The sequence below is a fragment of the Lepidochelys kempii genome, chromosome 2 (genome assembly GCF_965140265.1).
Source record: "Lepidochelys kempii isolate rLepKem1 chromosome 2, rLepKem1.hap2, whole genome shotgun sequence".
Classification (NCBI taxonomy): domain Eukaryota; kingdom Metazoa; phylum Chordata; order Testudines; family Cheloniidae; genus Lepidochelys; species Lepidochelys kempii.
Window position 1 is genome coordinate 131,325,639 of NC_133257.1, and position 25,553 is coordinate 131,351,191.

The following is a 25,553-nucleotide window of genomic DNA, read 5'->3' on the forward strand; positions in this document are numbered from 1 at the left end:
ACAGGAGGCCACAAAAATTGATAACAGACTCTTCAGTCTAGCAGACTGACAAAATCTAAAGGCTGGAAGTTGAAGCTAGACAAGTTCAGACGAGAAAGAAAGAGCAAATTTTTAATAGTGAGGGCAATTAACCACTGGAACAACTTTGTAAGGGCTACTATAGAGTCTCCATCACAGGCATTTTTTTTTTAATCAAACTTGGATGTATTCCTAGAAGATCTGTTCTAGTTCAAGCAGGAATTATTTTGAGGAAGTTCTATTGCATGTATAATACAGGAGGTCAGACTATATGATCACAGTGGTCCTATAATCTATGAATCTAAGTAGTAATGGCTGATCTGCAAATAAATAAAAATGGATGGACTGATTTGAGGACTTCTGAAATTCCTGCCTATGAGCCCATTAAAATCAGTGGCAAAACACCCATTCTCTTAAATGCAACATGGCCCGTGTTGAGTGCTTTTGAAAATCCCACCCATAACACATAATTGGTTCTGTTTGTAGCATAGCTGCCCTTGGTGAAGCTGAAGTGCTAGAAAATCTTGCAAGATTTCCAAAGCAACTTTGAAGAAACAGGAAACTTGGAGGAGCTTTGATAAAATTTCTAAATGTTTGTATTTTTATCTATAACAAAACCAAACTCTGAATATAGTCAAGTTTACCAGTCACTAATATAGGTATCTCTAATTTGGACACTTTTTTTTAAATTTAAAAAAGTTGATTTTTCTCAAATTGTAAATACATTTTAACTTAAGATTTAGAAATATGATGCATTTGTTAATATCCCTGTAAATTACAGGCCATATGCCCCAGTGCCATTGATGGCTGTAACCCCATTGCATTCAATGGAGTGCTGCCACTTTTTGCTGAGCAATTTGACATATCAGGGTTGTCTTTCTTGTTTGGTTGCAAGAAAGTAACTGTATTAAATACATATTTAGCACAGCTATCCATGCTGCATCATCTTTTATCTGAGCCTCCTTCCTGTTTAGATAAAATAATTCTGGTCACACCCTTTGTATCCAAACCCTGGATTTACAGGGCAAGGTCATTACACATTTATTCTCAGTGACGGTAATGTAACAGTGTCAGGGCCTTTTCAAATTATCTCGCTAAATGTTGTTAACAAGAAGCACAATCTTTTTTCTCTTCTCCCAAGTTGAATTCAGAGAATGCTAGACGGGATATTGTGAAACCAATATATCAAGAGTGCCCAAAAGCCCTTGAGTTGTATATTCAAAAGCTTCTGAATAAACTTTGTGCATTCAAAGGACTTTCAAGTTTTCTTTTGCATGTGAATGCATTGTCTACACTATTAACATCCCTTAATGCTTCCAAACTATGAGCCGAGTTGTGGAACCCTTACTCCCATTAGTTCTCAGATACTTAACAGAACAGGAATAAACACAACTACTGATGTAAGTGCTCATCAACATAGGGAAGGTTTTGACAAATTGGCCCCTTGTAGTTGTGCATTGGTAGGTACCTAAGATACCCAGCTTCACTTTTAAATCACTATCACTGGCTATCACATATGCATAATGGGAAGCTCTTTGTTTTCTCATCCTTATGTGATAGTGGCAAAATTCAAAATGAATGTTCTGAGCCTCAACTGCTGTAAATAGTTGTAGCTCCATTGTAGAGCTATGACTGACTATTTACAGGAGCTGAGGATCTGCCCCAAAGAATTTAAAGACACCCTGCTACTCATGGAGAGATCAGAGTCTAAAACATGAGAAGGTAATGAGTGAGACAACACATCAGAGATCCTCTCTCTATAGGGCCCAATCATATAAATTGCTTACTGCTCAAAACTCCCAACACAGTATTGGACTAAAGTTTGTATATTTATCCAAAAGAGGGGTCCACCTGCCTATGCACTTATCTCTTTGCCAATATTTAACTGAAGTCTCTTCCTGCAAACCTCTCATGATTCCGGGATCTCACTTAAATTTGTAATGCATGGCTAACCAGGAGGATCCTTTTTTCCTCATACGCGTACCCCATTGTTCTTATGCCATTCTTCTTTGTTCAAGCCTTTCTGAAGTACAAGCCAGTATCAAATACCATGGATCTAAATAAGTACATTCTCTTTTTTGTGGATACTTCAAGCTCCCTAATAGACTATATGCATATATATGTGTGTGTGTGTGTCTGGAATATATGCAAGGAGTTTCCATACTCTGTATCCAATAGCCTGATACAGCTCATTCAATACATGTTTGAAATCAGGACATCTGTTTGATAGTTTCTAAATGGATTTTCTGCATGAAAGAGGTAGCCAATAAAACATGTCTCATATCTTCCTCTGCCATAATTTTAATATGTTTCTGTTACAGTTTAATTTCCTTTCACAATAAGTAAATTATATATTGGGCCAACCTCAGTCCAACTGGAGCAAGTGAACACTTTGCGCCTATGATCATTCACTGGTTCTACAGGTGGAAGGCAACATTATTATCTGGTTCACAGGAACACTGTGTTGCCAACTCTCATGATTTTAATCATAGAATCATAGAAATGTAGGACTGGAAGGGACCTCAAGAGATCATCTAATCCAGCCCCCTCCACTCATGGAAGGATTAAGTATTATCTAGACCATTCCTGACCATCCCTGGGGGACTAACTTGAAGGGGAAAGGAGTCCAGGAGAGCTGGCTGTATTTCAAGGAATCCCTGTTGAGGTTACAGGGACAAACCATCCCGATGAGTCGAAAGAATAGTAAATATGGCAGGCGACCAGCTTGGCTTAATGGTGAAATCCTAGCGGATCTTAAACATAAAAAAGAAGCTTACAAGAAGTGGAAGGTTGGACATATGACCAGGGAAGAGTATAAAAATATTGCTCGGGCATGTAGGAATGTTATCAGGAGGGTCAAATCGCAGCTGGAGCTGCAGCTAGCCAGAGATGTCAAGAGTAACAAGAAGGGTTTCTTCAGGTATGTTGGCAACAAGAAGAAAGCCAAGGAATGTGTGGGCCCCTTACTGAATGAGGGAGGCAACCTAGTGACAGAGGATGTGGAAAAAGCTAATGTACTCAATGCTTTTTTTGCCTCTGTTTTCACTAACAAGGTCAGCTCCCAGACTGCTGCGCTGGGCATCACAAAATGGGGAAGAGATGGCCAGCCCTCTGTGGAGATAGAGGTGGTTAGGGACTATTTAGAAAAGCTGGACGTGCACAAGTCCATGGGGCCGGACGAGTTGCATCCGAGAGTGCTGAAGGAATTGGCGGCTGTGATTGCAGAGCCATTGGCCATTATCTTTGAAAACTCGTGGCGAACCGGGGAAGTCCCGGATGACTGGAAAAAGGCTAATGTAGTGCCAATCTTTAAAAAAAGGGAAGAAGGAGGATCCTGGGAACTACAGGCCAGTCAGCCTCACCTCAGTCCCTGGAAAAATCATGAGGCAGGTCCTCAAAGAATCAATCCTGAAGCACTTGCATGAGAAGAAAGTGATCAGGAACAGCCAGCATGGATTCACCAAGGGAAGGTCATGCCTGACTAATCTAATCACCTTTTATGATGAGATTACTGGTTCTGTGGATGAAGGGAAAGCAGTGGACGTGTTTTTCCTTGACTTTAGCAAAGCTTTTGACACGGTCTCCCATAGTATTCTTGTCAGCAAGTTAAGGAAGTATGGGCTGGATGAATGCACTATAAGGTGGGTAGAAAGCTGGCTAGATTGTCGGGCTCAACGGGTAGTGATCAATGGCTCCATGTCTAGTTGGCAGCCGGTATCAAGTGGAGTGCCCCAAGGGTCGGTCCTGGGGCCGGTTTTGTTCAATATCTTCATAAATGATCTGGAGGATGGTGTGGATTGCACTCTCAGCAAATTTGCGGATGATACTAAACTGGGAGGAGTGGTAGATACGCTGGAGGGGAGGGATAGGATACAGAAGGACCTAGACAAATTGGAGGATTGGGCCAAAAGGAATCTGATGAGGTTCAATAAGGATAAGTGCAGGGTCCTGCACTTAGGACGGAAGAACCCAATGCACAGCTACAGACTAGGGACCGAATGGCTAGGCAGCAGTTCTGCGGAAAAGGACCTAGGGGTGACAGTGGACGAGAAGCTGGATATGAGTCAGCAGTGTGCCCTTGTTGCCAAGAAGGCCAATGGCATTTTGGGATGTATAAGTAGGGGCATAGCGAGCAGATCGAGGGACGTGACCGTTCCCCTCTATTCGACATTGGTGAGGCCTCATCTGGAGTACTGTGTCCAGTTTTGGGCCCCACACTACAAGAAGGATGTGGATAAATTGGAGAGAGTCCAGCAAAGGGCAACAAAAATGATTAGGGGACTGGAACACATGAGTTATGAGGAGAGGCTGAGGGAGCTGGGATTGTTTAGCCTGCAGAAGAGAAGAATGAGGGGGGATTTGATAGCTGCTTTCAACTACCTGAAAGGGGGTTCCAAAGAGGATGGCTCTAGACTGTTCTCAATGGTAGCAGATGACAGAACGAGGAGTAATGGTCTCAAGTTGCAGTGGGGGAGGTTTAGATTGGATATTAGGAAAAACTTTTTCACTAAGAGGGTGGTGAAACACTGGAATGCGTTACCTAGGGAGGTGGTAGAATCTCCTTCCTTAGAGGTTTTTAAGGTCAGGCTCGAGAAAGCCCTGGCTGGGATGATTTAACTGGGAATTGGTCCTGCTTTGAGCAGGGGTTGGACTAGATGACCTTCTGGGGTCCCTTCCAACCCTGATATTCTATGATTCTATGACAGTGGTTTTCTAACCTGCTCTTAAAGATCTCCAATGAAGGAGATTCCACAACATCCCTGGGCAATTTATTCCAGTACCTAACTACCCTGAAGGTAGGAAGTTTTACCTAATGTCCAACCTAAACCACCCTTTCTGCAATTTAACCCATTCTTCTTGTCCTAGGCTCAGAGGTTAAGGAGAATATTTTTCTCCCTCCTCCTTGTAACAACCTTTTATGTACTTGAAAACTGTTATGTCCCCCCTCCGTCTTCTTTTCTGCAGACTAAACAGCCCCATTTTTGTTTTCAGTCTTCCGTCATATGTCATGTTTTCTAGACCTTTAATAATTTCTGTTGCTCTTCTCTGGACTTTCACTAATTTGCTAGCATCTTTCCTGAAATGTGGCGCCCAGAACTGGACACAACACTCTAGCTGAGGCCTAATCAGTGTGGAATAGAGCAGAAGAATTACTTCTTGTGTCTTGCTTACAACATTGCTGCTAATATATCCCAGAATGATGTTTCTTTCTTTGTTTTAAACAGTATTACACGCATATTTAGCTTGTGATCCATTATGATCTCCAGATCCCTCTCTGCAGTATTCCTTCCTAGGCAGTCATTTCCCATGTTGTATGTGTGCAACTGATTGTTCCTTCCTAAGTGGAGTACTTTGCATTTGTCCTTATTGAATTTCATCCCAATCACAAGTTCGGTAGTGTTTGGTGTTTTTCTTAAAGCCCCAGCTCCTGGAGTCATATGAATACATGAGAATCTCAGCCTTCATTTAATTAAAAGTCACTGGCTAATCCCAGTGGTTGCTGAGAAACATTTGGAAATGTGAACCTTAAAGGCTGGAAAACCTGAGGGCAAATAAAACATTTAGCTTAAAAATCATGTTTTTTAACTTTTTTTAAAATAATCTTGTGATTTTGAACGCATAGTTCAATTTCTGAATGCTTGTGATTGGCAGTACCGGGGACAGTGGATGCCTTAGATGCCACTGATGGTATTGATATATTTGATAAGTGAACTGGAAATATTTGTCTAATGTGCTTCCAGGATGGCTGTATGTACTTTTTATGTCACAATCTTACATAAATTTAAAGTTCAAGTTTTAGATAACTACAAGTAATTTATTATATTGTATTTGAATATTTGGTTCAGCAAGACATTTTCTACTAAACTAAAACAAACAAACAAACAAACATGATGTAAAACTATGGGGAAAATAGATTGCAGTGGGGCAGAGAGGCCCTATGCCAGCAAAGAAGGGCTTAAGGAGAGTCTATTGGCCCAGGTAGTTCCACCCTGCTACACCTGCAGCCAATGCCAAGCCTGAAGAGGGAATAAAAGGAGAGAGCCTGGCACAGTTCAGGGCTGACTGGGAAGGAAGGAAGATGGACCTTTACCTGAAGGGAGCTTCACTTACAGAGAGATAGGCTTGATAACAGGAGCAACCACTGGAGAAAAAACACAAATCAGAGACTGTTTGGGAACGAAGCCCAGAGGAAAAGGCATGAACTGGAAGACTAGGGGAACCAGTACTATTCACTAACCAGGTAGTAGGGGGAAAATTAGCAAAAATGTCTTTACCCCATTATAGAAATGAGAGCACAGAGTAACTCGGAGTGCATCTTTCTGGTGGTCAATCAGATATTAGCCTTGAAGTTAATGTCTAAGTATACCATAAGACTATCTTGTTCTTCATTAGGCAATGAAATAATTATGCTCATGTAACTATTCCTTTATATTGGTTTTCTCCCTATTGTACACAAGGACATTATATAAAGGTGTTCCAATATACAGGATTCAATATCCATAGAATCAGTCAAGGCCCAAAATATCACCTAGTAAAATAGGACTGCTCTAAATGTTACATTAGCTGATGACATCAGTTTGCAGCATCTGTCTAGGGTATGTCTTAGCGTGACAGGGCAAAGAGATACCACAGCTTACTTCATTCATACAAGTCTAGAGACCCAGGAGCAGGATAAGATGTGATTGGTGGACTCCTTTCAATCTGTGTGACGCACTAGGCCATGTCCAACTGCAAAGTGTTTTGGAAGCTCTCTGCACACATATACAAAGTTTGTTATGGTCAATCGCTGTGCTCAGATTTCTTCCAAATTCCACAAAACATACATCACACTTTGGTTTTAATTTTAATGACTTCCGTAGTAAATAGCTGCAACAATAACTCTCAGCTTTTCAGCTCAGGAATGACTTTAAAAGATTGCTAAAATAACCATGTTATATATTTAATATTCTCTATTTCTAGTCATTTTAAATACAGTACCTTTCTCCTGTAGTAATTATTTCTTTTTCATATAGATTGCTCTGTTATAGTGGTTTCAGACTCCTACAGATCAATTTTTCAATTTCTTCCCCTTCAGGGCATTTCTTTCTCAGGGGAAAATGAATGAACAGTGTTCCAATTTTCATTTGTACCCTGTCAGCTTGTGACAGCAGGGAAGGATTTTAAGGATAATTGAATTTCTTTACAAATTATTCCAATATAATAAAGTACATGAATATGCTATTTTTCAAAAAGCTGTGTATCCTCCATGGTTCCTCCTTCTACTCACATGTGATGTGGAGTAATGATGAAAATGTTTCTTTTAAACACCTTTCTGAGATACTTTTTAGCAAGTCTATTTCTGTCAAAGGCTGATTCAGTGCATTATACTTTTAATCCAGATGATCATTTTCTCCTAAGGACACTGGTTCTACAGTAACCCACATGTGAGTCAACTGTATTCTAATACCATCACAAGTTTCTCACATTGCATAAAGCACAGAGGGGAAAACCAGGAGAAAATGTTCATATAAAAATAAAATCAGAAAATAGGGAGGAAATAGAAAATAATAAGTACATCACTTAGGATCTAAAGCTTTTCTATACACAAATGCATAAAGAGTACAAAGATAACAAGAAACCTGGGTATATATGTACACAGATGTTATTTTAACAGAAAAGAATTCCAGATAGCACATAGTAATTTAGGGTCAGATTGTGTCACTTTTACTTCAAGATGAGTACTGTCTTACTCCATTTAAATCAAGGGTCATATAGATGGAATAAGATATGACTGTACATGAGTTAGGTTGGCAGAATCTGGCCCTTAATTGGGGTGAAAACTTAAGGGGAAAGTACTGAAAAGTAAATAAAGGAAAAGAAAGGGCTAAGGAGTAGCGTCACATGAAAAGAAACATTGGATATGATAGCATGGCCAGTTCTGGGAAAAGTCACTTAGATATTGTAGCAACCTTCATGGAACTTGGAGGGAGGATTACAGGAAGGAAAAGTTTGGAGGAGGAACCAGGAAGTCAGTCTGTGTCTACATGATTAGAATACTAGCTACAATTGCATCACATCTGTAAATTGTCCTCTTAATAAAGAACCAGTTTATTTTTAGAAATATGGAGTCTTCTTATATTATTACCCAGCAAGTGGCACATGAAACAGCAGTCAGGGTAACTTAGTCGAAGTCAGGCACAGATTTGGTAGTAACTAAAGTACTGATCCTTAAGGGACCCAGTAAGAGGGTGGGTTAGATGGCCAAATGGTTAGTGTACCTAGTGCCCACTCCTGGTGGGTAAGTCTTGTAGACCTGGTCCTCCTTTAATCAGAGGTGCGGAGAGATGGGCAGGTGGTTTGGTTCCCTCCTGAAGTGGGGGCAGTGGTAGGGGAGCCTAGGCCTGCCTACTCCACCAGACTCTGACCCAGGGCCCTAGGAGGGTCAATAGTGTCTGGCCCCCAAATGTACCCTCTGACTTACCCACCCTGAGTCACTTCCTACTGCTGATTTCTCTCCCAGCTTCCAGTCCAAAATACGATGAAAAGGAAAAGAAAAGGTGACCAAACCGTGAGCCCCAACTGTGAGGCTCAGCATACACTGTTGTTCACGCAGGGAGGCTTCTCTGGCATCCTTGACAGGAGCCTTCAGGATAGGGCTGTTCTCCTCCACAGCCTCCTTCTTAGCTGTGTTGCTCCCTTTTCAACCCCTTCTCTAGGTGGAGGCTGCTTTTTAGGGCTGGAGAGGCGGGGCTTCCTGGACACAGTACTGGCCTTTAACTCCTTCTCGTCCAGTGTGGTTTGTCTACCCATTGCAGACCCTATAACTGTACTAGCTGGATTATTTCTTTAATTTTATTTTATTATTGTGTGAACCCATTAAAACTGTTGTAGCTAAAAGGCATAATTTTTTTTTTTTTTTTTTTGGTGAGACAAAGATGTACACTTAAAAAATGAAATTAACACAGTGTATTGCTTTCCAAAAACAGCCATGATAAATACACATCCTTAGTCCTCATGGATCAGATTTAAAGATAATAAAGAGAGTGGGAGTTTGCTATACACTGTATCCCAGGATCCAAATGAACAGCTGAATAATAAATGAAATAATATAGATCAGACCAGTTTTGGGTGTGTGGAAACTAGTAATATAACTAATGAAATAGGTCAACTGTTTAGGCATAAATTGGGGCATAGTAAATATGTCTAATAAATCAAGCAATACTTTTATAGTTACAATGTTTCTAGGAGGCGATTGGAAAATAAATTATTTTCAGTCTCAGTTTTGAAAAACACGAAATAATGTGATTGGCAATGAAAAGGTCAGAGAGATTCTAAATAACAATGATCATGGTTTCATTATAAATCTGAAACACAAACCATTTGAGCATTCCTGGACCAGTTTCTCAGAAACCTGGGTCAATTTATGGTTGCTTCAAACAAATGTAAAATTAATGGTTTCAAGATGTGTCAAGTGAAACTGGTGGCTTTGACCGAGTTTTTCCTCAACAACATTTGAGTTTCTTTCTGATCAAAACCACCAGAAAATGCACACACCTAAGCTGAGTAACCACATTATCAGATCGCTGTATTCTTCTTCCTTCCCGCATCTCCTCCCCGCTTTTTTTTCACCCTTATCTGTAACAATGTCTAAAACTGAGATTGTAAACGTTTTCAGAGAGAATCTGCCCTTCTGTGATCTCTGTGCTAAGAACTTATAACTCATTTCATTTGTAGCTAAAGTAAAGCTCAAAACTGCTGCTGTTATATGTTTGTAAGATGTTTCAAAACAAACCCGCTCTTATCACTACAGAATGGGTAAAGATGCGTACCACTTCCCCTTCTCTTGCTTACACAATTAAAGCTGTGCATTTACATAAATCATGGAAATTAAAATTGTTTGTGCTTAAAATTGCTTCTGTGAAAAGCCCCCAAAAAGAAGAATAGTCCATTCTCTCATTATTTTGTCCACAAGTAGGCCTAATTACCGACACACCAATTTTGGTTCATTAATTGCCAGTCCTCTTCTCTTGTTTGCTAGTAGTATTCTGAACTCAGTCCTTGAGTGGTATCAATAAAACATCTTCTGTTTAAATTAATTTATTCTCTCTTCTTCTTACATCTTTTCTTAAACAATTTTATGTAGCAGGTCATTGTTATTACCTTTCAATCACTTTTTACAGAGGAGTTTACAACTAGGGTAAATGCATAGGCCCAGTTACCACAACAGGACATAACACACTTTAGGATGCTACAAAATAAAACAACTGATAAAGAACATTTGAACTCTTACATGCAGCCTGAAGTTAAAGAAAGTGTTGGCATGAAAACCTGCAAAACAAAACTGCTGACTTATGAGCCCTTAACCCCTCCAACCCCTAGTATAGCCCTTGAGGGTACCATCTACACTGCAACTAGGAGTGGTACTCCCAGCCTGGGTAGTAAGATTTGTGCTAGTGGGACACAAGCTATCATGCTAAAAGTAGCAGTGTGGAGGTTGTAGTTCAGACTCTCAATCCTAGGGGGAGCTTGGAATGGGGGATAAATTCTGACTTTTTAATAGCAATCACTGCATCTATATTGAATACATTTTGCTACCTAGAGAGTGGTAGGGGGTCTTCCAGAAAGCTATTGTTCTGATTCCCCTACTCTTGAGAATAATTACTACACACCAAAGAAACACAGAATGTTAAAAATGTGATGATCATCCATTCTTATTTTTAGACGTTTGCAGAATAATTATAGGCCTCATTCAACAACAGTGGCAGCAGCAACAATAATCCACATCAGGTCAATTATACGTGTTATCAGTTAAAGAAAAAAAAATAGATGTGGAAAAATGAAGAATCCATAGGAGGTTCTTGCACAGATGCACTTTCCTGAATCTCATTCCACCTCCAGTTCTCCATTCCCTAGTCCTACCTTTCCAGAGCTGGCTGCATTATAAAATCCTAAAATAGAGAGATCCAAGCCAGTAACAGGGTTGCCTCCAATGAGCATTTGCATTCTGTCTTTTAAATCCCCAATATATAACTAGGAAACTAAGGACTGGAGGCCTTTGGACCCAGATAAAACCTGATGCTGGCACAAAATCCAACACTGTAGGTAAAATCCTGCCCCAACTGAAATCAGTTTTTCATTTGATTCTTCAGGTGGTCCTTGACTGTCAGAATCTTGTTTTCCCTTCAGAGAACAGCTGAAAAGGGTGTACAAAATTGATTTGGGAAAGAGCAGCAAGTGGGAAAATATATTATAAATGGAAAACTACAAGCAGTTTTGCACCCTGGAAAGATTTGTGAGAAACATATGGTAACAATGATGGGCAAGGAAACTCAGCTCATAATTTATAGTGTAGAAGGGAACAGAGCATCTTGAATATGGAGGTATCTTCCCCAAAAGATAATGGATGTTAGCGAAGCATTTCAGGATACTCTTCTTAACAACTTGAGACTGCCTTCCAGCTGAAAACTAAGGAGAAAAGTGGGAGACACAGGGGACAAGGTCTGAAAAGATGACTGGGCTCTTCAACATGGCTGCAGCACTTTTCCTCCTTTACTGGGTAAAGTGCTGGACAATCAAAGAAGCCCAAAGAAAAGTTCAGAAGAGAATAGAGTCCTGCTCAGGAAAGCTTAGGAACACAAGGAGAAGTTTCAATAAAGTTCTGTTCAAAGGTTTCCATAGCAAGTGCTTCTGTGCCTGGATATTCCTTCGAACTCTCTTTTCCATTTAGGTTGCACCATTCACAAAATGCATCCGATGAAGTGAGCTGTAGCTCACGAAAGCTTATGCTCAAATAAATGCGTTAGCCTCTAAAGTGCCACAAGTCCTCCTCTTCTTTTTGCGGATACAGACTAACACGGCTGCTACTCTGAAACCATTCACAAACTGTTCACTTCGCCTACTTTATTTTCTGGACTATTTTTAGATTTATTTTTTCTACTGGTACATCACTGCCACTGTCCATTAACATTGATTGCTGGATGCAATTAGATTGTAGGTGCATTTGGAAGCAGTAGCAGCTGCCAAAGTACTTAATCGTGACCAATGGCATCTAAAAAGCAAATCCATCTCCTGAAAGGGTAAAGTTGCTGATTAGTAGTGGAAATATAAGTTTAAAAAACAAAGCAAAATTGGATTCTACTTCCTCAGGTGATAGAAGCTTTACAATAGGTTTAAGGGAATGCTCTTTACAACTACATTTTCTCGGTACACCATCATTTCATTTAAATAATCGGTTTTATTATCTAGGTTTATAACAGGTTAATAGTGAAGGAGACTGGCAGGTCAACAAATTGCCATCATGATGCCTTTTCCTTTCTGTGCTCTACAACATCAATTTGGAGTCCTTTTAGACATACAAGAGTTAAAACAGTAGCATAAATCTTAGTCTTACTGTTTTGACATGGTGGAGAAGAATCAGAGGACAAGATGGAAAGCTGTAAAAGCCTCATTGAATTGACAGATATAATTTGTGTTACATTCGATCTACCTGCTACTCTGACTTCAAGTCCCTCTTCTACTGGAAATTCAGCAAAAACTCTTAAATAACAATTGGGTTATACAGAAAAGTGTTTCCCTGAATTTTATTGGTGCTCATTTTAGAGTATGTAATGTCATTAACTAGCCACACTGATGGCTATTGCTAAAAATACTGGTTCCTATTTCTACTCATACTAATTTGTTCCAACTAGTTTCAGGCTGCATGCACCCAAAAGGACTGATGAGCTTTGGCAGACAAATTAATACAGTGTATTAAAAAGATTAAAGGCCTCTTCTCTCAGTTTTACAGTATGAGAATGAAATTCCCTATGTAGTAAAATTTTTACATTAACTAAGATCATAAGTTAAACACATGCCCATGCATTTCAGAAGTGCCACAGGGTATTTTATTGTGCAACTCAGATGCTAATGGCAGTTGTATGGCTAACTCTCATGCACTGCTTTGACAATTTGCTTCAATTATCTACTGTCTTGTTTACATAAATTACTTGACACATTTCTATACGAACTACAGTCAGAGGGCAATATTTTACTGGTCCACTGTCCCTTATGGGGAAATCACCCAAGGAAAGACAGATAGGGTAACTCCCAGTTACCCTGTTTCAGAGTTACCACTGAGAGGACAATTTTAGCTTCTATGAGAGAGCCCTTTATGATGCTTCCCGGCGGTATTAGTCATCTTTAGTTGCCTTAGCATGAAGCAGTCTTGTCTGTGCCTGTTTTAACTGAACTCCCTGAAATCAATGGCCTCTGGCAATACAATCTTTTCTATCCAGGTCTCCACAGACCTCACTTTCAGTTGAGGCTAATAACAAGCATATACCAGCCCTTGAGTCCGTCCCTTACCATTAAATGAAGGACATAAATGGAGAGCACCAGACAGGTACTTCACTGAATACCTATGGTATTTTTTCTGCACCAGCAGGTAACTGGATAGAACAGGCACTATGCTTTAGTTATAAATTTGACAGTACAAGTAGGACTTGACACTACACATGCCATTTTTAAACTGTTGTAACTCTACTGGTTTATATACCATTACCACCAGTTTATATCAATTGATGTAGTGAGTATCTAAAACTCAGAGTTCCAGATTCCACTCCTGTTTACTCCTGGATAAATCCAGAGTAATTGCACTGAAGTCAAGAGAATTATTTTGCAATTACAATAGTCAGAGATCAGAATTTGGCCCAGAACAAGCTGTTAGGAATATTTTATGCAACTTAATGAGACCAAACTTGGAGTGGTTCTAAAATAAGTTATTATTCTAAACACCACTACTAAAAAATAATCTTCTAATTCTTTAAGTTAAACAAGTCAGAATTGTAGTGAGAAAATCATTGTTCCAACAATTCTTTATTTTCAAAAAACAGTGTTTCGAAGATTGATCTTCCATTCCCTTAAAAGAAGCAGCTACATTTTAGTAAAATAACCAGAGCACATTTTGATAAAATAAGACTTTAGTTGTTCAACATATTTTAATATCTTTGGTTTTTTCAGTCCATTTCCTTTAATTAAACTGTATAGTTGCAAGAGAAAATATACATGACTTTTAGAATATTAATTATGTTTCTTGCACTTTCCTGGATCATTAAAGTAAGATTAGCCAAAGGCATTTCTTAGGTGGAATTAATAATATACATCAAATATACAGATCCATTTTATTTGATAATGATTACATTATTGGGACTCAATGAGAAAAATGAATCTCTCTTGCTACAGGGATATGGTCGGACAGTGTGATCCCTCAAGAAGCATAGTGGTATCCATTGTGACAGGTACAATGTAGAACTGTCAAGGTTCCTTCCCCACTCTGAACTCTAGGGTACAGATGTGGGGACCGGCATGAACACCTCCTAAGCTTACTTTTACCAGCTTAGGATAAAACTTCCCCAAGGTACAAACTATTTTACCCTTTGCCCTTGGACTTCCACTGCCACCACCAAACGTTTATGTGGGTTTATTTATTAGGAAAGTGTTGTTTGGAAACGTCTTTCCCCCAAAAATCCTCCCAACCCTTGCACCCCACTTCCTGGGGAAGGTTTGGTAAAAAGCCTCACCGATTTGCATAGGTAACCACAGACCCAAACCCTTGGATCTTAAGAACAATGAAAAAGCATTCAGTTTCTGAAAAGAAGGATTTTAATAGAAATAAAAAGTAAAAAAAAAGAATCACCTCTGTGAAATCAGGATGGTAAATACCTTACAGGGTAATTAGATTCAAAACCTAGAGGATCCCTCTAGGCAAAACCTTAAGTTACAAAAAGACACACAGACAGGAATATCCATTCTATTCAGCACAGCTTAATTTCTCAGCCATTTAAAGAAATCATAATCTAATGCATATCTAGCTAGATTACTTACTAAGTTCCAAAACTCCATTCCTGTTCTGTCCCCGGCAAAAGCATCACACAGACAGACACAGACCCTTTGTTTTTCTCCCTCCTCCCAGCTTTTGAAAGTATCTTGTCTCCTCATTGGTCATTTTGCTCAGGTGCCAGTGAGGTTATCCTAGCTTCTTAACCCTTTACAGGTGAAAGGATTTTTCCTCTGGCCAGGAGGGATTTTAAAGGATTTTAAACCCTTCTCTTTATATTTATGACAAGAACACATGGACTAACAAGTTAGAAACCTAATGCTAAAGGGTTTCTGAACTTGAAAGGCAAGTTGGTAAAAATCACAATGCTATTCCTGCTGAGTAAATTGCTTAAAGCCTCTTCTTGCACATTTATTCTTTATCTGATTACTTAAAATTGTTCTGCATTGTGGCTTATACAAAAAAAAGTTAAATCATTTAACCCTGTTGCCATAGCAATTAAATTGTTTCACTAACTTTGAACAAATGGATGCATTAAAACATTTCCAAAATGGGATTTCTGCTTTAATTTGGACGAAAATAAGCAACAGCTTCTCCCCGCCCCCGTAAGGAAATAGTTTATGCAACTTTATGATGAATATCTAGTATAGAAAATACTCATTTTTTTTGCTGGGGGAGGGGACTAGTTATAGCTGTGATTAGGGAAAAAAAAAGTTTGCAGCCATCATTTCTCTACCTGCATGCAATTTAAAGGTCAACTAACAAAGAATTATAAATAAGTAAGTATTAGAACACCAGCAACCCAGAGAATCTTCCAAGCAGAAATCCTCTGAAATCATTCTTCAGAGTCCTCCCACTGAAAGGCATTCATAAGAATAACCATACTGGGTAAGACCAAAGGTCCATCTAGCCCAGTATCCTGTCTTCTGATTGTGGCGAATGTTTTGTGCCCCAGAGGGAGTGAACAGAACAGGTAATCATCAAGTGATCTATCCCCTATCGCCCATTTCCAGCTTCTCGCAAACAGAGGCTCAGGACACCATACCTGCCCATCCTGGCTAATAGCCATGGATTGACCTATCCTCTATGAATTTATCTAGTTTTTTTGAACCCTGTCATATTCTTGGCCTTCACAACATCCTCTGGCAAAGAGTTCCACAGGTTTAACAGTGCATTGTGTGAAGAAATATTTCCTTTTGTTTGTTTTAAACCTGCTGCCTATTCATTTCATACGGTTACCCCTAGTTCTTGTGTTATGAGAAGGAGTAAATAATACTTCTTTATTTACTTTCTCCACACCAGTCATGATTTTATAGAACTCTATCATATCTGCCCTGGGTCATCTCTTTTCCAAGCTGAAAAGTCCCAATTTTATTAATCTCTCCTCATACAGAAGCTGTTCTATACCATTCATTACAGAAATGATGTAAAATCTCCAATAAATGAGCATATCTAACGTTATTTCCTGGAGCAGTTTTATAAATCATGGTGCTGTTGCTATGCTATAAAAGATCCCATGGGCTTTGTATAAGGGAGAAGGCAAATACGCCATATTTGTTGAAAATACAACAGTTAGCATATGCTTTTCAGTCACACACACATACGCATCATGCACACAGTCCTGCCAGTTGATGTTTTTATAGTTACCAGTCTGGAGTCTGGATCAATCTAGTAGCCAGCTAGATTGGTTGCAGAGGGGAGCCAGGCTTTGTCTGTCACGATCCTATGCTCCTGGAGTAGTGACAAGACAAACCCAAAATCCCATGGCAAAGCACCCTATTCTTATAGTTCCTTTTCTCTGTAGAAGTCTATGGATTTTGCTGTGTCATTTTGTGACAGGTTACTTCTTAATTGGTGTTATCTTCTGATGTAAACATTCCAATACACCTCCGAGACGGTTATCTTGTCCTGGTTCCGATTTAATCAAATGTCCTGTCTTTAGAGGTGCCAGCCTTCACCTCAGGGTCCTCAGTTTGCTCTTCTTTCATTATGGATGTGCGTTGATCATTTTCTGGTAACCTTAAGTCTCTTTACCCCATTTTTCTTGACCATCTGGCTATAACAATGGCCTTCACTCCTTATCTTTTCCTGATGCATACATTCCTCATTCACACAGTCTTTTTACAGAGACCTTTGAGAATACAGTGTCAGTTTATTTTGAATCTCCTTAACATAGACACAATTCAAGATTCTGTCTCTTACTTATTAAACCTTAAAACAAATAAATTTATATTTAACTAGGGTGCCTAATTTGTAATACATATAGGAAACCATAGTAGACATAACTTATCCTAAAATAAAAGGGGGACCATAATCAGTCATAAGGATTGTTCTGGTCTGTCCCTGCCTTAACATCAGTACAGACACTGGCAGTCTGTCAGATGCATTCCTACCCATGTCCTAGAGGGTCATTCCGTTCTGCTATTCAAAAAGGGGGCTGGTAAAATGAAATCAAGACATACATTAGTACCTCTGTTCTTATAGTACAATTATCGAATCCTGCTCCTACACTGTCCCTATGTGTACAGGATAATAGAGAAAAGTCCAAACCTTGCAATCTCACATAACTCATCTCTTTAAAAAGCAAGATTCAATCAAACATTTGCTAGGTCCATATACTGTAGTTCCCCCAACAACTTCAATGAGAATCACAATAGTTATAATGGAAGATGATACATTCCAGACTGTCAAACCTATTAATCAGCTGTCAGTGGACCAACTAAAGTTGCAGTTTCTGCACTGTGCTGATTGAGGAGCTACCTTCGCAACTACCCGCTACAATGAAGTTGCTTCACCTCTCTGTTCTTCAGTTTCCCCACACATAAGGTGAGGAGAATTATATTTACCTTCTTTCATAAAGCGTGTATGAAAAGCACTGCATAAAGAGCTAAATCTGCTGATCACCTGCCTGTCTGGGATAATATGGTCTCTACTCAACACTGAGATGCCAATTCCCATTCCTGGTGCTATATGCAGCTGGAAATGAAAGTCTTTAAAGGTTATCTGGACTGGACAATAGAAATTCTCATAAAAGTCATTACTTGACTGGAGATTAATGATATGGTAATTTTTACTTCTCAGAGGCACCTTTATATGCAGAATATATAGTGTATCTAGCTTTAATTGAAGTGTGTATGTCCACACAACCCTTAACTACATCATCTTCTGCTGGGGATGGTTGGTCACTCTCTAAAGTAGTGGAGTACTTAATCACTACAAAATAATTCATGTACAGTCTTGCAACTCTGAAGTGATATGAAGAGCCTGGAAAGGAAAGAAGTGATGCTGAAGCACTGAATAACCCTACTAAAATAGCCATTTTTCCTCACACCATTTTGCAGATGAGCCCATGGATTCCTACAGTATATATTGGAACCAGCTGTTAACTACAGTCCTGGGCTAAACACTAGCACTCTGTGTCCTGTTGGCAAGATAGGAATCATCCCTTTCATGTGACAAAGCTTAAAATTGGATGGAACCTTCTTTCTAGCATGGCCATGTCCCTCTCCCCATGGTAAACTGACACAACTGAAGTTAGTAAAGGCACTTGCACGGAATGCTTCTTGAAAAGCAAGAGAGGGGCTGTTGGGACAATGGGACCAACTGGCAGGCCTCGCACCTGGAGAGAGATGGCAGCAGGTTTACAGACTATGGATTATTACTTTGGAACGGCCTACTATCATTTACTTAGAGACACATTAAGGAGAACCTGCATTCTGAGAACTGGATACTTGTTGATCTGTCTGAGCTACCTGTAGTTCCTTTTTTTTCCTGAGTTAAGTGTGTCTGAATTGGACATCGGGGGTGGGGGTGGAAATGGGCGGGGGAATCTTCTGCAAAATTCTGTAAGAGACCATTTTGAACAGCCTGGTAGTTTTTCATGGACTGGGGAAGTATAAAACCCAGAGTAACCTGGAAGGAGAGATGGGGGGGGGGGGGGAAGAGCTCATTTTCACGTGGTGTCAATTGTTTCATTTTTTTCCCCATCTGTACTTTGTTTCCTTTTCTGTTTATTTTCTGGTCCAAGTTATGGGCCTAGTGGGAGACTAACCTAGTCAACCTCAGGCTATGGTGTTTCTTGGATTTGACATTTTAATTGGTCCTGGAGCTGTTTTTTGCCTCCTCCTCTGATATTGTCCATCTTCTGGTTCCTGCATCTGGGGAGATGGGAAGAAGCTTCCTAAAATGTGTTAAAGTTAGCTCCATCGATCCATCCATCTCTTGGGCAGATATTTATCTAATCACTACAGAAAACTAGGGTGGGATTTTCAGAAGCATGTAGGGGAGCCAGGCACACAATTCTCACTGAAAGCCATTAGATGCCTAACTCCCATAACATATAAATGCTAAAAAAAAAAATCTCATCTTAGGTTTAGAATGTAAATAGTGGCACTAATATTGCTGTGGCACATACAAATGACATTATAGTAATAGGCACACACCTTAGTAACTGTTATTAATCAAGTCCTTGAGTGTATTCGGTGGGAAAATAAGAGTCCATTTTCTTTGAGAAAGTAAAAACAAAGTCAAGATATTTTCATAGCTGGTATATAATATGTGATTGATATTAAGAGTCTAGGGATGGTAAGTTACATTTCCTCTCACACTCTTGGGATGAATATTTTAAATAGCTACTGAGCAGGCAAAGACAATAGCCCAATCAATAACCATTCTGTCACTTTTGGTAAGAAACAAACACTGTAATGTAATTTAGGTTCCAAGTAATTACAGCTTGAAACTGTTAAGCAGCAGCAACTGTATGCAGGTAGCAGTCTTCACAAGCCTATCATTAGACGTTATTAGACGACTGCAAAGTGTAGGTGTCCTGGTCTAGCTATAGAAAGCGCAGTGCAAACAGGGTATCTCTCACACACACAGAAATTTAAATACATACATATTTTTGTCTGAACAGCAAGTTACAATTCATGAAGGTACAGCATTTTAATAGTGTTCAGAATTATATTAATTGTAAAGAAGAGCATGTAACTGAGGCCAGTGGTATAACTTATCCCTGTCAATGCTAAAAGGAAGGCATTGTAAATGATAGCAGTAACACAGAACTGTAAAGTTCTGGTAAAACAAGTTATTATAATATATAGAATAGCTGACAGCAAAATCAAAGATTTAGAATTTCTTTATGGTTCAGTACACAGAGGAAACCTAGAAAAAACAAGATAACAAAAAGACACTCAGGCAAACAAATCAGTAGAATGAATACAGCAAGATAGAAGCTACAACCACAAAGAAACTCTACTGTGAATTGAAAAACAACCAATCTTTTGAAACTTGTAAACTAAAGGCTTTTGAAATGTTGTGCAGAAAAAAGACAAGAGAACAGATGTTATCAGATTCTGCTCACCTTACTCCTGAGTAATGCTTTTGAAATAAGTGAATCAATTTGTGAAGTAAGACATTACACACTACAATTAAGGATGTGGTCATAAATAAATCAAAACTAGATATATTTTGATCAAAATATGTTTTTAAATTTTTGATCCAGCAAGCATTTCAGCCATAAAACTAGGTCCATAATGAGCATGTCTACACTGCACTGGGGAATAAGCCTTCTAGTACAGGACCACACACTTGTGCTAGTGGGGCTTACACTAATGCTCTAAACCAGTTCTGTAGACAGTGCTGTGACACCGAGGGTTGATTTTGACCTCAGGCTCTCACGGACTTAAAGTTAAGGTTATGTTTATGTCACAGAGGTCATGGAATCAGTGACTTCCAGACACCACCCTGACATTCTGTGCTTAAGCCCCAGGGGCTGCAGGACTCTGGAGCTGGCAGCCAGTGAGGCCCTGGCAGTATTCTGGCAACAGCAGTGACGCATAACAGGTGGGCCCCCTGCAAGGTTCCAGCAACGGGCAACCTCGCAGGGTGAGGGGGAGGTGGATGCCACCAGCAAGCAGCTTGGGGTGTCCCATTTTCTCTTTGGGAAATATGATCACCCTGCAGCTTTCAGCTGCTGCAGGCAGAGGGGGAACCCCACAGCTCCCAGCCACTAGGGTGGTTGTGGAAACCATGGAGCTGCAGCAGCAAAAGTCACAGACAAGTCACGGCTTCCGTGAATTGTTTATTATTGCCTGTGACCTGTCTGTGACTGTTATTAAAAATAACCATGACAAAATCTTAGCCTTACCTAAAGTCACTGCACATCTATCACGAAATAATGTGGCACAAAGAAAACAGCAGGTCATTACATGATCCAAACACAAAATTATCAAATGTATTCTTTCAGCAGCGATCTCTGGCTGCTGGATGAGCTCTGTAGGCATTTGTGCTGATAATTCTAAGTTGCCATTGAAGCCTGGGTTAAGAGCCATTTGTGCTGGCTTCTCCTTCTGGAGAAAACTTTAATTTTCCTTGCCTTCAATTATACATTAAAATTCAATGCAACTTTATTTTGTACAGTAGCAACGTTTCTGTAAGTGGTTTAGTACAATCAAACATAAAACAGCAGACAATACTTATTCCACGATAGATTACAGAAAATACCGGTGTAAGGACACTATGTCAAATAAATCAAAAGATTTATGATAAAGAAGCTGAAGACTTTGGGATGAATTCACAAGGGGACATACGTGTTGCAAGTCTCAGTGTTGCAGTGCCTAACTTTTAGGTGCCCTGCTACCTAGTGGAACTCACAACCCCAAGTTAGACACCCAAGCTCCCTATACGATGCATGAGAGAATTAGGCACCTAAAAAGGGAGTCACAGAAGCTAGTATGCTGAGTAGGGAGCCATGTAAACTAGTAACAAGGAAACGTGAAGGAGAGGGATGTAGCCTTAGCCCCACCCATCAAAAGGTAGCTAGGTAGTCTCCTTATGCTGAATAGTCCAGTGGTTAGAGCACTCACCTGGGGTCTGGAAGACAGAGGTTCATTCCCCGCCTCTGCCCGATTTGGAGCAGAGACTGACACACCCTGGTTCCCAGTGAGTGCCCTACCTTTAGGCTATAGAATCATTCTACTCTCTTCTCTGTGTAGAATAATATTCACTGAGTCAAAGTGGAACAACTTCAACAGGAGAAACCCACCCAGAGTATCCCAACAGCCCAGTGGTTAGGGTACTGAGGTGGGAGAGCTGAGTTCAAGAATTCCCTGTGCCAAATATGACAGAATGGGGATTTGAACCTGGGTCTTCCACCTCCCAAGTGAATTTTGTAACAATTGGACTATTAGGTATAAAAAAGGGTTTGGGTCATTTCCTCCTCTGCTGGCTTTTGTGAGGAGCAAGCTTGCTCTGAACATGTTATGACACTTCCTGTGGACACACCTTCACAGCACCTGTCCTTAGCATGACAAAGCATTATAGATGCTTACCAAAGGCAAGCTTACCAAAGGCACTGTATACAAAAAGGTGGTTACCCTTCTCTTTATTTTTATGGCAACCCTTGAGCACTGCAAACATCTCTCAAGAATGTCCAATCCCCAATCCACTGGACATGAGCAGTACTCACAGACTTGTTGGTTCCAAAGAAACAGCATACCCCAGTTTACCAGCTACACCTCTGATCACTCTTCCGCTTAACACATGGCACTTTGATATATTTATAGTGAAATCAATTATACAGGTTTAATGTCCAGCCATTGGATTGTTATGCCTTTCTCAGCTAGACTGAATAGTCTATTATTAAATATTTGTTTCTGGCACAGATACTTGTAGACTAATTAAGTTACTTCTTCATCTTCTCTTTGTTAAGATAAATAGATTCAGGTCTTTGAGTCTATCACTATACAGTATCTTCTCTAATAATTTGTGTGGATCTTCTCTCAACCCTCTCCAGCTTATCAACATCCTTCTTGAATTGTGGGCACCAGAGCTGTACACAGGAGGCAGTAATTGTTGCACCAGTGCCAAATGCAGAGGCCAAGTGTCTCTACTCCTATGCAAGTTTCCCCTGTTAACAAAGCCCAAGATTGCATTAGCTCTTTTTGGCCACCTTATTGCACTAGGAGCTCATGTTCAGCTGATTATCTACCAAATAGTTTTCTACTGTTAGACCAACACTAAGCCTTCTAATTTCACTTTACATATCTATAAATAAAGGTTTACATTTTACCTACTTTTTCCCCTCCCTCTTGGACAGTTTATTTGTGTATTTAACCTTATTTATTATGTCATTTATGTGAACGATACTCAGTGCACCTTAGTCCCTTCTAGTCTATTTGTGGAACATAATAGTCTAGTCTTCTGTTTGTTGTAAGCTCATTTTAGTTGTTGGTTTCAGTGTGCAAGTGCTAGGTGGGGTTGGTGGCCTGTGATATACAAAGGACCAGACTAGATGATCTACTGGTCCCTTCTTGCCTTAAACTGTGTGACTCTAACTTCAGTGCTTTCACCTTGCGAATAAACGTGCTTGCTTATAAAGAGCTGTGTGCTAATTTACAACTGACAATTTTACTTGTTAATGGTCTTTGAAGAGGAAGTAAAGTGCAGATGCTGGACTGTTTAGGGAGTCTGGCTTGTTGGGAATGCAGTGTAGGCAGGGGACTGAAGTCTGGAAAAACCTTGGCCAGAAGTAAAAGAGGCACGGATCATCACCCCAAGACAGGTGACAGTTGAAGAGGTGGCAGCCCAGAGTGGGTTCCCCTGAAGATCCATGGAGAGGGAATACAGGTGCAGTTGCCCTGAACTAGGACACCAATGTGGTCCACTAAGAGCACCATTGAAATGAAGTCACTTCTGTGGTGGAGGGAATCAGCCTATCAGCACACAGCACAGTAGTTGAGAAGGAAAATGTTGGCTGAGAACACTCACCATGGATGTTTTAATTTCAAGAAGAAGAGAGAACATAGTTTTATTGTCTCATCTGAGGGTTAGTAACCCTCATCCCTGAAGGATGCTAAAGTTATCAGCTTCAGAAGGATGGAGCTCCGAGTTGATTCTACTGGCATTTGAAATGTTAGCTGCAGGTAGTGAGAGTATTACATACTTTTGGCTTGATCTTTAGCTGGTATAAATCAGCATAGTTCTGGTTGCTTTAAAGGGAGCTACACCAATTCATATCACCTAAGGATTTGGGCTGCAGTCAGAGTTTAGGCCAGTCGGATAGGCCTTACAATGTCTGAGGGGACAGGACACTGTTACCAATTCATTCAAGCAGAATTAAGGTTTTGCATTTCTCTCTTTATGGAATTCCTTTATTTTAAGCACTTTTTTTTTCAAAAAAAAAATATTGACTAAAAGGTAAGGAGAAGAGTTAGAGACATCATTTTAGGTAAGTCCCAGCACTTCTTAAAATATAGTATAGCCATTTCAGATCATAAAGTCTGTGTCATGTGTATCTTTTTCTAATACAGTGATAGTTCTCCACACCCACAAAAGGTTGGAAAATAAACTCATTAATATGGTTTGTGCATCTGCTATTGACTTTAAGCCAGTTCTAATAGTTGCTAGCAGACATGCTGAAACTCTAAAGAATGATGGGGTACTCAAAGGTCTTAAGCCTCTTTAACTCAGCTAGTAAAACGGGCTATTTGAGAAAACTCTCCAGAACTCACATTTTAAAAGCTAATCAAATAAGAGCTTTTCTTTAGTTTCTGTTCACTCTCCAATTCATAAAGCCTTTAAAAATCTCACACTACATTTCTTTATAAAAATAAAGATAATAAATCTCTTTTTTTAAAAAAATATGGAAGATACCTATAGTTTTCCCACAGTTTATACTTCAGATGATAAACAATAGCTTTTATGAAGTCAAAGTATGCTACACAATTTCCTGGGCAGTGGATGGATAAGCCAAATGCTTCAGCCCTTACTTAGACAAAACTCCTGCTTAAGTCAGCCAGGCACAACATAAGACTTGTATCTCAACCATCACTATTTATTCAAAACAGTAGCCGAGATGCCAGCTGCTAATAGCGCACAGCAGGATTGAGCATACATAGCTGGGTTTTTGGATGAATGGATAGCTCAGATGACTGGTAATGAGCAATGGACTATGGAATCTGAGCTCTAGGCCACTGCCTCAAACCCAGCTAAGAACAGAGCGGGGAAAGTCATTACCAGCTGCTGGCAGTTCAGTCTATCTAGTACAATATTCGATGGGGACAGATTTAAGGTTGCATGTACTGGTGCTGCTCAGGACATTAATATGGTTGTGATGCTAGTTGATTTGGGCAACCACATGAGAGTGTGATAGGGTCAATGGGTCCCCACTTTTTAAATGTGCCCACTGTTTGACCAAAACCAAAAAACAAAACAAAAAAAAAAACACAGAATTTTCTGGATTCCTGATCATTGCTGGATTCCCATATGGCAGCAGTGCCCAAAAGTGTTTCCTCCCCTCCCTGTCCCACCTTGCCAGTCATCCATGGCTTGTTTGACACCCAAATGCATCATTGTGGTGAACTTTGTGGGCCTGATGCTGCACCATTTAAGCCAAGAGGAGTTTTGCCATTGACTTAAATAAGAGAGAACCAGACCCTAGATGTGGCCATTCTTGAAGTTTACTCTGAAGTTAAAAGTAGAACAGACTGTGCTGGCTCAGCAGTGGTAGCTGAAGAAACATTTGTCACCAGTAATATTTTATACCGGGCACTATTCAAAGTGCTGATATTAATCCCTTGCTGTCTCAGTAGCCATCTCTCGCTCTTTCTATGCCCATCCACCAGTGGTGCTGGAACTTTTTGTATAGTGGGGGCACTGAAAGCCATTGGACCAAACTGTAAACCCTGTACATGATGGAAACCACTTCAAGCCAGAGGGTGCTGCAGCAGCCCCAGGACACCAA